This window comes from Pinus tabuliformis, chromosome 9 (assembly GCF_031772625.1).
Source record: "Pinus tabuliformis cultivar Carrire ecotype Pingquan chromosome 9, CPIR1, whole genome shotgun sequence".
In the NCBI taxonomy this organism is placed as follows: domain Eukaryota; kingdom Viridiplantae; phylum Streptophyta; class Pinopsida; order Pinales; family Pinaceae; genus Pinus; species Pinus tabuliformis.
Window position 1 is genome coordinate 1,413,794,447 of NC_142307.1, and position 10,970 is coordinate 1,413,805,416.

The window sequence follows — 10,970 nt, forward strand, 5'->3', positions numbered from 1 at the left end:
TGTTTATTTTAATAGAAGAGTTATTGTTTTTATGAGTATTTGTATTAGTATAAAGATTATGGTATGTTTGGAATGATAAAATTTCATAACCAATATGAGATAGCACTTACGTTAGTAAGAGACTCATTATTTTTGTAGAGACTATCATTAGCATAAGGATTATAGTATCTTGGGAGTTATATGGCATTGCGAACCAAACCTCAAAACCAATGTGGGATGCACAAAAGAAGAAAGAATATTTTAAAGTTGTGGAAATTATTCTAATATATCATATATGTGAGATTCTCTATTATTTATAGCATAGTCTAATCATTCTACATTTTTTTCCTTTGGCATATTTTTAGATGAGTTTTATTTAAATTCTAGCAAAAATTTGTTGGATTGACAAAACTAAGTTGTTAAATCTATACACACTAAATGCCCTGAGGTTTTTTCATAGCTCTAAATCCATGCATTCAATAATTTTATGCACCCATAGTACACATCTCACATAAGAGGAGGAGGTCAAGTAAGCACACATTCACCTTGCATCAATGACCATTATTTGAGGTTTTTTCACAACTCTAAATCCATGCATTCAAAATTGTATGCACCCATAGAGTACACATCTCACGTAAGAGGAGGAAGTCAAGTAAGCACACATTCACCTTGTAACAATGACCATTATTTGAGGTTTTTTCACAGCTCTAAATCCATGCATTCAAAATTGTATGCACCCATAGTACACATGTCACGTAAGAGGAGGTCAATTAAGCACACATTCACCTTGCAACAATGATCATTATTTTAATAATAGGGATACAACCTCTATGGACATATTCATTAACATAAAGATAATAGTATGTTCAAACTTATTTGTTGTCACAAAACAATCCTTGTATCCAATGTGAGATAATGCACAAAATGAGAAGGAGGCTTTGATGAAACCAATTGGTTGTTATCATATTTATTATTCACGTACAACACAACAAAAGAACATGAGAAAAAGGGCCAGTCTAACCATTCAACATTTTTACTTTTAATTGTGAGATTGTGAATTTTTGTTATTTAAAATGTGTTTTTGAATGCACAAATTGATTCAACATCCTAAAAAATCTTTGGGACACTCAAATCATGCAGATTACAAATCTCAAGCTTATTATTCTAAGAAATCCCCACTAAATTTTGAGCAAAAATCAACCCAAAAAAATAAACAAATATATCAAATAGTTAAACTACTCTTGAGAGAAATACAAACATATACATATTCATATTTATGTAACAACCAATTCATCATTTTATTAAGGTCTCGTCTAACTATTCTACTTTTTTGAGTTTTTGGTTGAAATCCGCCAAAACAATTTTTGGTCAATTGATGATTTTTTGTTATTTAAAATGTGGTTTTGCATATATATATATATATATATATATATATATATCTATATATTCAACCATGTGAAAAACTTTTAAGACACTCAAACTATAAAAAATTTACAAATCAAAATATAAAGAATTTACAACTCAAACTTGTGATTCCAACAAATCTCTAAAATTCTAAACAAATTCAACCGCTTTAACAACTTTAAAAAACAAAAACAAAAAACATTAATTTTATAATACTCTTACTTTGTTTTTTTAATAAACTCTTATCTTTATTTTTTAATAAACATTTTCCTTTAGCTACTCGCACCATATTAAAATTAATATTACATTAAAATATTCATTCTCTGTTTTTTTTTCCAGATCCCGTTGATCAAACTTGTCGTTCATACCATGTTAACATTCATAAATTTAATAAAAAGAAGCCCGCCGTCGATTGGTATCCTTAATGTTCTCTAATCTAAGCATGGTCTCGTTAGTTACAATAAGTTTATCTAATTAAGCTATTTTATGATTAGCAAAGTATAAAAACATTGTTCTTTCAGGGTAAAAATTCATATTTTATTATTATAATAGCTTTGTTTTTATATGGTTGATATTTTTTGGAAATATCACATAAAGAAAATCGAATCTAGATCTAAATTTAAAATTTATTATTATTATCTAGGAAATCATCAATTTCTATATTTTATTAAAAAATTATTAATAATAATTAAAAATAAAATTAAAATCGGAATTAATTATTTATTTCTTCAATTATCTATTATTACATTTTATTATTTATTTTCTTCCATCCTTTCCAAAGAAAACTTTAAGACAAAGTAAGTGACATGAAATGTGATATGGCTGGGAGGGTATTTGATTGGAAATAATAATGTCTTTTGATGGTATTTGATTGGAAATAATAATATCTTTTAATTTGCATTTTAAGGAATTGAAATTTATCATTTTAAAATTTATTAAGGAATTGAAAATTTTCATTTTAAAAATTATTTTATTTTAATGATCATTAGCTAGAATGATTATAATTATATGGGCAATATAATAATTAAAGGTAGTTGAGAGCTCTTTTCGATTTATATATATGTGTACTTATGAGAATTATTAGTGGTATTGTGCATATTGGGATACTAAAGAAATAAATATGTGCATATTGGGATGCTAAAACAAATGAACACCCTACCATGAGAGAAATTTAATCAATTGTGGGAATCATCATGTGGGCTCTCCACATTAAATAATTCATTACCCACGAACACAACATCGACCCGAAGGATTGATGGGAAATCTTCACAAGGTTGTTTTGAGCATAATTAATAAACAATAATAAATTAATATATTAAGACAAATTAAGGATAAGGATGAGGACAAATTAATAAATTATAATTAGTGGTGATGGTTTACAGATAATCATAAACTAATAAATTATAATTAGTGGTGGTGGTTTATAGATAATCATAAACGAATAAATTAAGACGTAGTATGAGTTATATATATAATTATTTTTAATTAGAATTTAGTAATATATTTTTTTAGTAAAATTGTGATTTCTACCATTTTCCAGTATAATTTTTTTTGATTCGCGCGCTTTGTAACCTTCGGCTCTACAAACCCTCGAGGTCCGCATCTCGTGCAATCTGCAGACAGTGAGTGCGCCCGCCCTCTACCGCCCTGATTCTTGCGGACGTGTCCGCCTGAAGCTTTTATGCATGTTGCGGTCGGACTGGTTCATGGATCTAGTTGCTGGATTTTGACAGTCCCAATCCTTAGGATTGAGACCATGGAGGGGTCGGGCACTCCCCAGGCGTCTCTTCCGCCTCCTCCGCCGATCTTGCCTTCTGAGACCTTCAATCGGCTCTTGGTTGGGCTCCCAAAGAAGAAAAATACTGAAGCTGCAAAATTTGTAAAAAAACTGGACGATATTCCTGTGATCTCCCTCCCTCCAGAAACCGCGATCCAAGTTGCTCTGTCTTTGGCCGAACGGGCTCTCATCGGCCAGTTCACTGGGCTATGGCCGTCCCCAAAATCCACTGAGAGCTGGGTCAACAGAAACTGGGCACCGTTGATCAAAGAAAGTGTCACCTCTTACTTTCTGGGGAGAGGATACTTCCTCTTCGAATTCACATCAAAGGACGACAAAGATCTGATCTTCCAAAACGGCCTATACTTCATGGGCCCTCAGGGTTTGTATTTGAATAAATGGACCCCAAACTTCGATCCGGCAGTAGATGTGCCCAAAGCAGTCCCGGTGTGGGTCAGACTTCCAAATCTCCCAGCGCATTGTTGGAATTGGGACTCTCTGAGGCACATTGGAAATGCCCTGGGGAAATTTATAGACCGAGCGAACAATAAAGACCAATATGACTGTGACAGGATCTGTGTAGAAGTAGATCTGGAGGTGGGACTACCAGAGGCCATCACAATAAAGGTCGGAAGTTGGACGCATTTACAGAAACTGGACTATGAGCAGCTGCCCTTCAAATGCCGGAAATGCCATGTTTATGGCCACTTCGCCAGAGGCTGCCCGACCAACAATGAGGCTGTGCAGGGGAAGGAGGACAGATGGAGTCAAGTCAAGAGATCCAAACCTTATCTCAAGAATCAGAAGCCAGGAGGCCCTAATGGCAAAGGGCCTCACCAGGCCACTGCTCAGCAGATCCCGCCCAAGCCTACTCCAGAAAATAAGTTCGATCCTATGAGCTCGCAACCAGAGGACACCCAGGAGGTCGTGGTCCAAAAGGAGACAGAAGCTACTTAGGAGATCAAGATCCAAAAAATAGCGCCTTCAAGCAAAGGTACTCCCTCAGCCTCCCTCAAAGGAACAAGTGCTGAAGACCCCAAAGGTATGATTTTAGAAGAGGAGGAGGAAGAGCACGAAACGAACGAATCAGAAGAGGAAGGAGAAATAGGAGAGTCCCAAACCTCGGTAAGAAGATCTACAAGAGGCCGAAAAACTGACAGGGAAAAAAGGGAGCAGGAGACTTACAAAGAAAAACTTCAGGGCAGCCAACCAACTTTGGAAAAACTGCTAGCCCCAAAGCCTAAGATGTTGAAAAATCAGCCCCAAGGCTCCAAGGGAGCCCACCAGAAACATAAATAATGAAGGTCATCTCCTGGAATTGTAGAGGTATGGGGAGCAAAGCTAAGGAAGAAGCCATCAGAAGCTTAATCAGAACAGAAACTCCAGACATACTTCTCGTCCAGGAGACAAAATTGGAAGACATAGTCTTCCTTCAAGCAAGCAAGAAAATTTGGTACAAAAGTGAAGCAAGAGCAATCTCTGCCCGGGGCGCCTCGGGAGGGATTGGCACTCTATGGAACACCAGAAAATTTGCAGTCCTATCTGAGGCTAGGAATACTCACTGGTTGCTGCTGAAAATGCAGAATCTAGACACTAAGGAAACTTTTTGTCTTTTCAATGTTTACTCTCCAGTCAATGTCGGGGAAAAAAAGGACTGTTGGGATTCTATAAGGCACCAAGCAGACTTGACAAACCTGGAAAATATAATTATTGCTGGAGACCTCAATCTCACTCTTCATCCATCTGAAAAAAGGGGAGGCAACGCAGTTCGAGATCCGGCAAGGGAATGGGTGGAGGACATTATGCAGGACTGGGACTTGTTGGATATCAAACCTTCTTTTGGTAAGTACTCTTGGTCTAATAAAAGAGTGGGCCCTGGACATATTGCTGCCAGGCTAGATAGATTTTTTATTCAAAGTTCCTATTTGTTGCTAGGCCTAGAACCCATAATGCATATTCTTGCTAGCAGCATCTCAGACCATAAGCCCATAAAGCTAGAGCTACTAGCCCATCTTGATCTGGGACCTATCCCCTTTAGATTTAGCCCTCTCTGGGTAAGGGAGCCAGACTTCATGCAAACTGTCAAGGAATGTTGGAATCAGCCTATCAAAGGATCACCTTTCTATATCTGGGAGGAAAAGCTTAGAAGGGTAAAAGGAGTTCTAAAACGATGGGTCAAAACTCTGTCCAATCCAGATATAGAAAGGAAATCCATTAAAGCCTCTCTTGTCTCCCATCAAACTCGTATGGAGAACGCCATAGTCACAAAGGAGTTATTAGATCAAGAAGCTCATCTGCAACAGTGCTTCCACAAGGCCTGCTTAGCTGAAGAAGAATATTGGAGATTAAAATCTCGTAATCTTTGGCTCAAAGTAGGGGATAGGAACACTGCTTTTTTCCACAAACAAGCCCAGGCAAGGAAATGCTTCAACACTATTTCTGAGATTAAAGAGGATAATGACACTCATAAGGATTTTGATTACATAAAGAAAGCAACCTTTTCTCACTTTCAAAACTTGTATAGTGAAGACAAGGATCCGAACCAATACTCAGATCTGTTAGACATTATACCCTCTGTAATTTCTCATCGTATGAATGAGATTCTTGAGGCCAAAGTCACTAAAGATGAAGTTAAAAAGGCCCTCTTTGATATGGATCCGGATAAGGCCCCTGGGCCGGATGGTTTCTCTGCCAGATTTCTTCAAGCTTGCTAGTCAATTGTTGAAAAGGACCTTCTCAAAATGGTTCAAAAGTCTCAAAATACTCAGAAAATAGGAGGCAGCACAAACTCTGCTTTCTTAGCCCTCATACCCAAGGAAAAAGGCGCCAACAACTTCAGCAGATTCCGTCTGATTTCCCTATGCAATACTGGATACAAATTAATCACCAAAGTAATTGCAAATAAACTGAAGCTCATTCTTCCCAAAATAATTCCTGAGAATCAAGGAGGCTTCATCCAAGGAAGGCAGATCGTGGAAACTTCTTCCTTGTATAAGAGGCAATTCATTCAAGTCTTCTCCGAAAAAGAGCAAGGTATGGTGATTAAACTTGATTTATCCAATGCTTTTGATCGAGTAAATCATAGTTTTCTTTTAAATGTTATAAGAAAGTTTGGTTTTGGAGCAAAATTCATTAAATGGATCCGGGCATGCATCTCGGAGCCATGGATTGCTCCCCTTGTAAATGGAAGAGCCATTGTTTTTTCAAAGCTTCGAGAGGACTTAGGCAGGGGTGTCCTCTATCCCCTCTGCTTTTTGTCATCCAAGCCTCTGTTCTCAGCTTCCTGTTAGACAAAAAGATGCAAGATCAAGATATTAATGGACTGTGTATTGCAAGAGGGGTCAAAAACATAAATCACGCCTTGTTTGCGGATGACACTCTGTTATTGGGTTCTGTCTTTCTCTCCTCTGCCTCAAAATTTAAAGCGGTTTTGGATGAATTCAGTGAGGCCTCAGGCAGCGTTGTTAATAAGAGCAAATGCCACATCTTCAGCTGGAATACTACGCCCAGATTGCTCTCTGCCATTTCTAGATGTTTGGGTTTTGCAGCCTCCTCCTCTTGGTCATCTTTCAAATACTTGGGTCTCCCTGTATTTCATAAGAGACCTGCAAGCAAAGACTGGCTCCCTCAGCTGGAAAAATTCAAGTCTAAGATTCAAGCCTGGGGTTACTCCTGGCTCAATACTGCTGGCAAATCAGTCTTAATTAAATCTGTGCTTACCAGCCTCCCTTTATTTCAATTTGTTGGGCTTCTCGCTCCGGTAACCATTTTAAAAAAAATGGAAGAGTACATATGGAGGTTCTTTTGGAAGGGAGGAAAACAGAATGAAAACAAGATTCCCCTTATCAGTTGGGAAACCATCTCCAAGCCACTGTGGGAGGGTGGTTTAAATTTCAAAAATCTCTGTCAGCAGAATGTGGCAATGGCAGCTAAGATTATCTGGAAGATCATTGCGCCCAAGCCTGGCTGGGCCCAATTGGCTCTCTGGAAAAAGTATTTCAGAGGACCTCGTTCCAGATGTTTAGAAAACGTGATTCAATTGCCTAACTCGGCATTCCTTAAACTGTATGCTAAAGCTGCCCCTCTAATTACTGCACACTCCTACTGGATCCCAGGTAATGGCAAAAAGATCAACATCTGGACTGAAAAAATCATGAATAAGGACCCAATTGAAGACAGAGCCTCCATTAGAGTGATGCGTTGCTGGATGGACAGAGAGGGACTGCGATCGTTGTGGGATATTTCTCTTTGGAACAATTCTGTTTGGGTAGGATGGAAACGCATTGAGGTGCCGGATCATCTGACCAATGAATGGGCCACGTTGCTTGATTTCCTGCATGGCTTGGCACCCACGCACATGAGGAAAAGAGACTTGAAAGGCTGGGGGCCGAATGCCAGAGGTTACGCTGTCTCCTTGGGGTACGCCAAACTGAATGAGAGGCCATACGTCCCCCCTAACCCAGCTCCTTGGCGAGGTGTCTGGCATTTTCCTTCATGGCCCAAAGTTGACTTCTTTGCCTGGCTTCTCTGCCATGGAAAAATCTTAACTTATGACATTTTGCAGAGGAAAGGGTTCTACGGTCCCTCCATTTGCTCATTGTGCAGTGAAAATGCAAAGACAGCAGTCCATTTAATTCTAGAATGCAACTTCTCTAAGCAGATCTGGTTTTCCTTTACTCATAATTTGGATCCAAATTTCATGCTTCCTTGCTCCACTGCTGATCTTTTTTCTAATTGGGCAATCAGATATCCTGGTCCACCTCCTAAAAACCAGATAATTAAAATTGCATGGGTTGTCCTTCCAAAGGTTATCTATTGGCAGATATGGCTAGAACGTAACAGAAGAATCTTCAAAAATACAAAGCAGAATCACAAGGCCTTAGAAATCAAGATCAAATGCCACATAAAGGAGTGCTTGACTGATATAAAAGATGACTCTAATCTCAGCCAACAGGACATCACTTGGGGATCAATTCTAGAACTACAATTTCAACCAGCAGTTAGAAATGCCCCTACTATTAAAGACTGGCAAATAAGGAAATCTGAAACTGACTTTCAAGACTGGATCAAATCGCAAGCAAGGCACTCTCTCTTTTTTGATGGGGCAGCAAAGGGCAATCCGGGCAAAGCTGGTGCAGGAGGTGTTGTTGTAAATCCAATTGGGGAAAAAATCCATTCCTATGCTTGGGGACTTGGATATTCTTCCAGCATTCAAGCGGAGGCCTTCGCCCTCTTTCAAGGCCTCAAGATCCTCAAAGAATTAAACATAAATGAAGCTAATGTTATAGGTGACTCCCAGATCATTATAAACGCAATGGCTTCCAATTCCCCAGCTCTGGATCTTAAACTAGCAAGGCTGATAACCGAAATCAAAGGCATGGAAAACACTTTTCAAAACTTGAATTACTACCATGTGCTGAGAACTCATAACAAAGAGGCGAACATTGAGGCCAACAAAGCTGCCCTCCTCTCTGTCGGGGTCAAGATGAAAGACGAAGAATAATCATGGGATCCCATTCCATAAGCTGATTGCTGCCATGTTTTACTGCTTGCTATTAAATAAATTTGTTTGTATCTTCAAGACGGGGGAAATTTCTGAAATCGATTCCATGGATTCCTTATCAAGGAAGAAATCTTCAAGCTTCAGTTGCATCCTCACTCTTAGTAGTGAGATGCAACAGGATAAAGAAATCCCCAATGTAACCAGAATTTAGGCATTCAAGCCAAGATGAATATAAACACTCCATAACCGTTTCTATAAAATAAAATAAAAAAAATTGTGATTTCTTATTATTTAAAATGTATTTTTGAATGTATATATAGATTAAAATTGTGATTTTTTATTATTTAAAATGTATTTTTGAATGTATATATGATTCAGTACCCTAATAAATCTTTCTGTACTCGGTTTTTGCAAATTAGACAACTTAACCTTGTAATTTTTAGAAATCTCTATTGGATTTTGGACAAGATTGACCAGAAAAAGGTCATTAATTGCGTAGGTTAAATGTGTTGCGTTTTTGTTTGTTATATATATAATTTGAAATTTGAATAGAATTTGTGCAAATTGTAGATTTGAATTATAGAAGATGTACAAATTATGATCTAGTAGAGAAATATATAATTGAATTTCGATGAAAATGACAAACATGTAAAACAAAATTGTATCCAAATTAATTGCACTCTCATAATAAAAGTCTCTTTTTTTATATTAAATATTTATTTTAATATAATACTTTTATAGATGTATTTTTTTTTTTTCAATTGAGATAAAAGGTAAAATATGTGTCTAGATATGGCAAGTGTGAGGGGTTATTCTTGACCATGAAGTAAAGGAAAAAGAAGCCTTTACGTGGGGCCTAGGTGAGACCACCCATATCCAAACAAAAGCGCTTGCTCCTTTGCAAGGGATAATGACTCTAAGCAACAAGGAATAAAATAGGCCTATGTAATAAGGAACTCCTTGAACATAATCAAACATATGGTTAATTGATTGCTATCTTGAGAAATCCACTTGAGCAAGATAATTCTTAGAGCTCGATTAATGGTAGAAAGTTTCAAGTCAAAATGTTTTTCGTTCATTCAATGCCTTGACAAACAAGATGGCAAATAAAGCCTACAATTTGCAAATCGCAACTCTATAGAAAAATAGGGAAGAGTCCATTCTCAATGTTATCTTTGACGAACCGCAACTCTAACTATAAATATCACATGTGCCATGTACTTTTATTGAATAAGTGGCATATCATGATGTCACCAACTAATGACAAATTAATGGCTTTATGCCTTAGTTCTCTTGAGTTAATTTATCATTGCAAATGTCTCCACATTTGTTCCCTCTAAGGATGCGACAACTAGGTGCATGTCATATTATCCCTAGTCTAAATCAAGTTTTGTTCCCTTCGTAATTTTAACTACCCTCCATCATTAGCTCCAAAGAAATGTAAAAGGTTGTATATATGTTTATATTTCCCCTGATGTGTTTTGCAAGGTAGAAAACAATCAATGGGTAACAACATTGGTTTTCTTTTGCAAGTTTTTATGTGCCTTCAAGGGACAAGGCCGAGAAGTGCACATGAGATTGAATCAATAAGGAAAACGAATATACATGGGCACCCAAATAGGTTTGCTTGCTATAAAATATCAAATACTCGCAAAGGTTTACAAAGGCGTGAAAGATACTTCAAGGGATGCAAAAAGGATTGGGAGAAAAAACACTCAAGAGACTTGCAATTTATTTAGTGACAACTAATAAAATCTAAGGTACAAGCACAAAAGTTCAAGGATAGGAAGATACATGTAGAAATTATTATGGAGAGAAACAAGGAAAATTTAGAGGAATTAGAGGCAAAATTAAAAATTTTACAGTAGAGAATTTTGAAACTTGAAGTGGGGTATATGCCAGGAGGATAGACTAATATAACACCAATTAAACCTCCTAAAGGCTCATTTAGGACCCATGAAGAAAGTGAAGAATCATAATTTAGGTTCTCCAAATTAGAGAAGAAAGTTAATTAAATGGATGGTAGTATGTTGAAAAAGGTGGATTTATTAGGTTCTCGTGAAAACCATAAAATAGAGATGATGGATGAAATGGAAAAGAAGATGAATGAAGAAATAAAAAACTCCATGAGTTCCATGGAAAAGCTTCTCCTGGAAAGTCTTCTTAAAAGAGATATTGAGATCTAAGGAAATCATGATAATAAGGAGAGCAATTATGTTGGAACTCAATCACTTATGGGGAGTATTTTATCACAATTGGAGAGGACAAATACTGAATCACAAAACCACATTTATGATTTTTCACTCC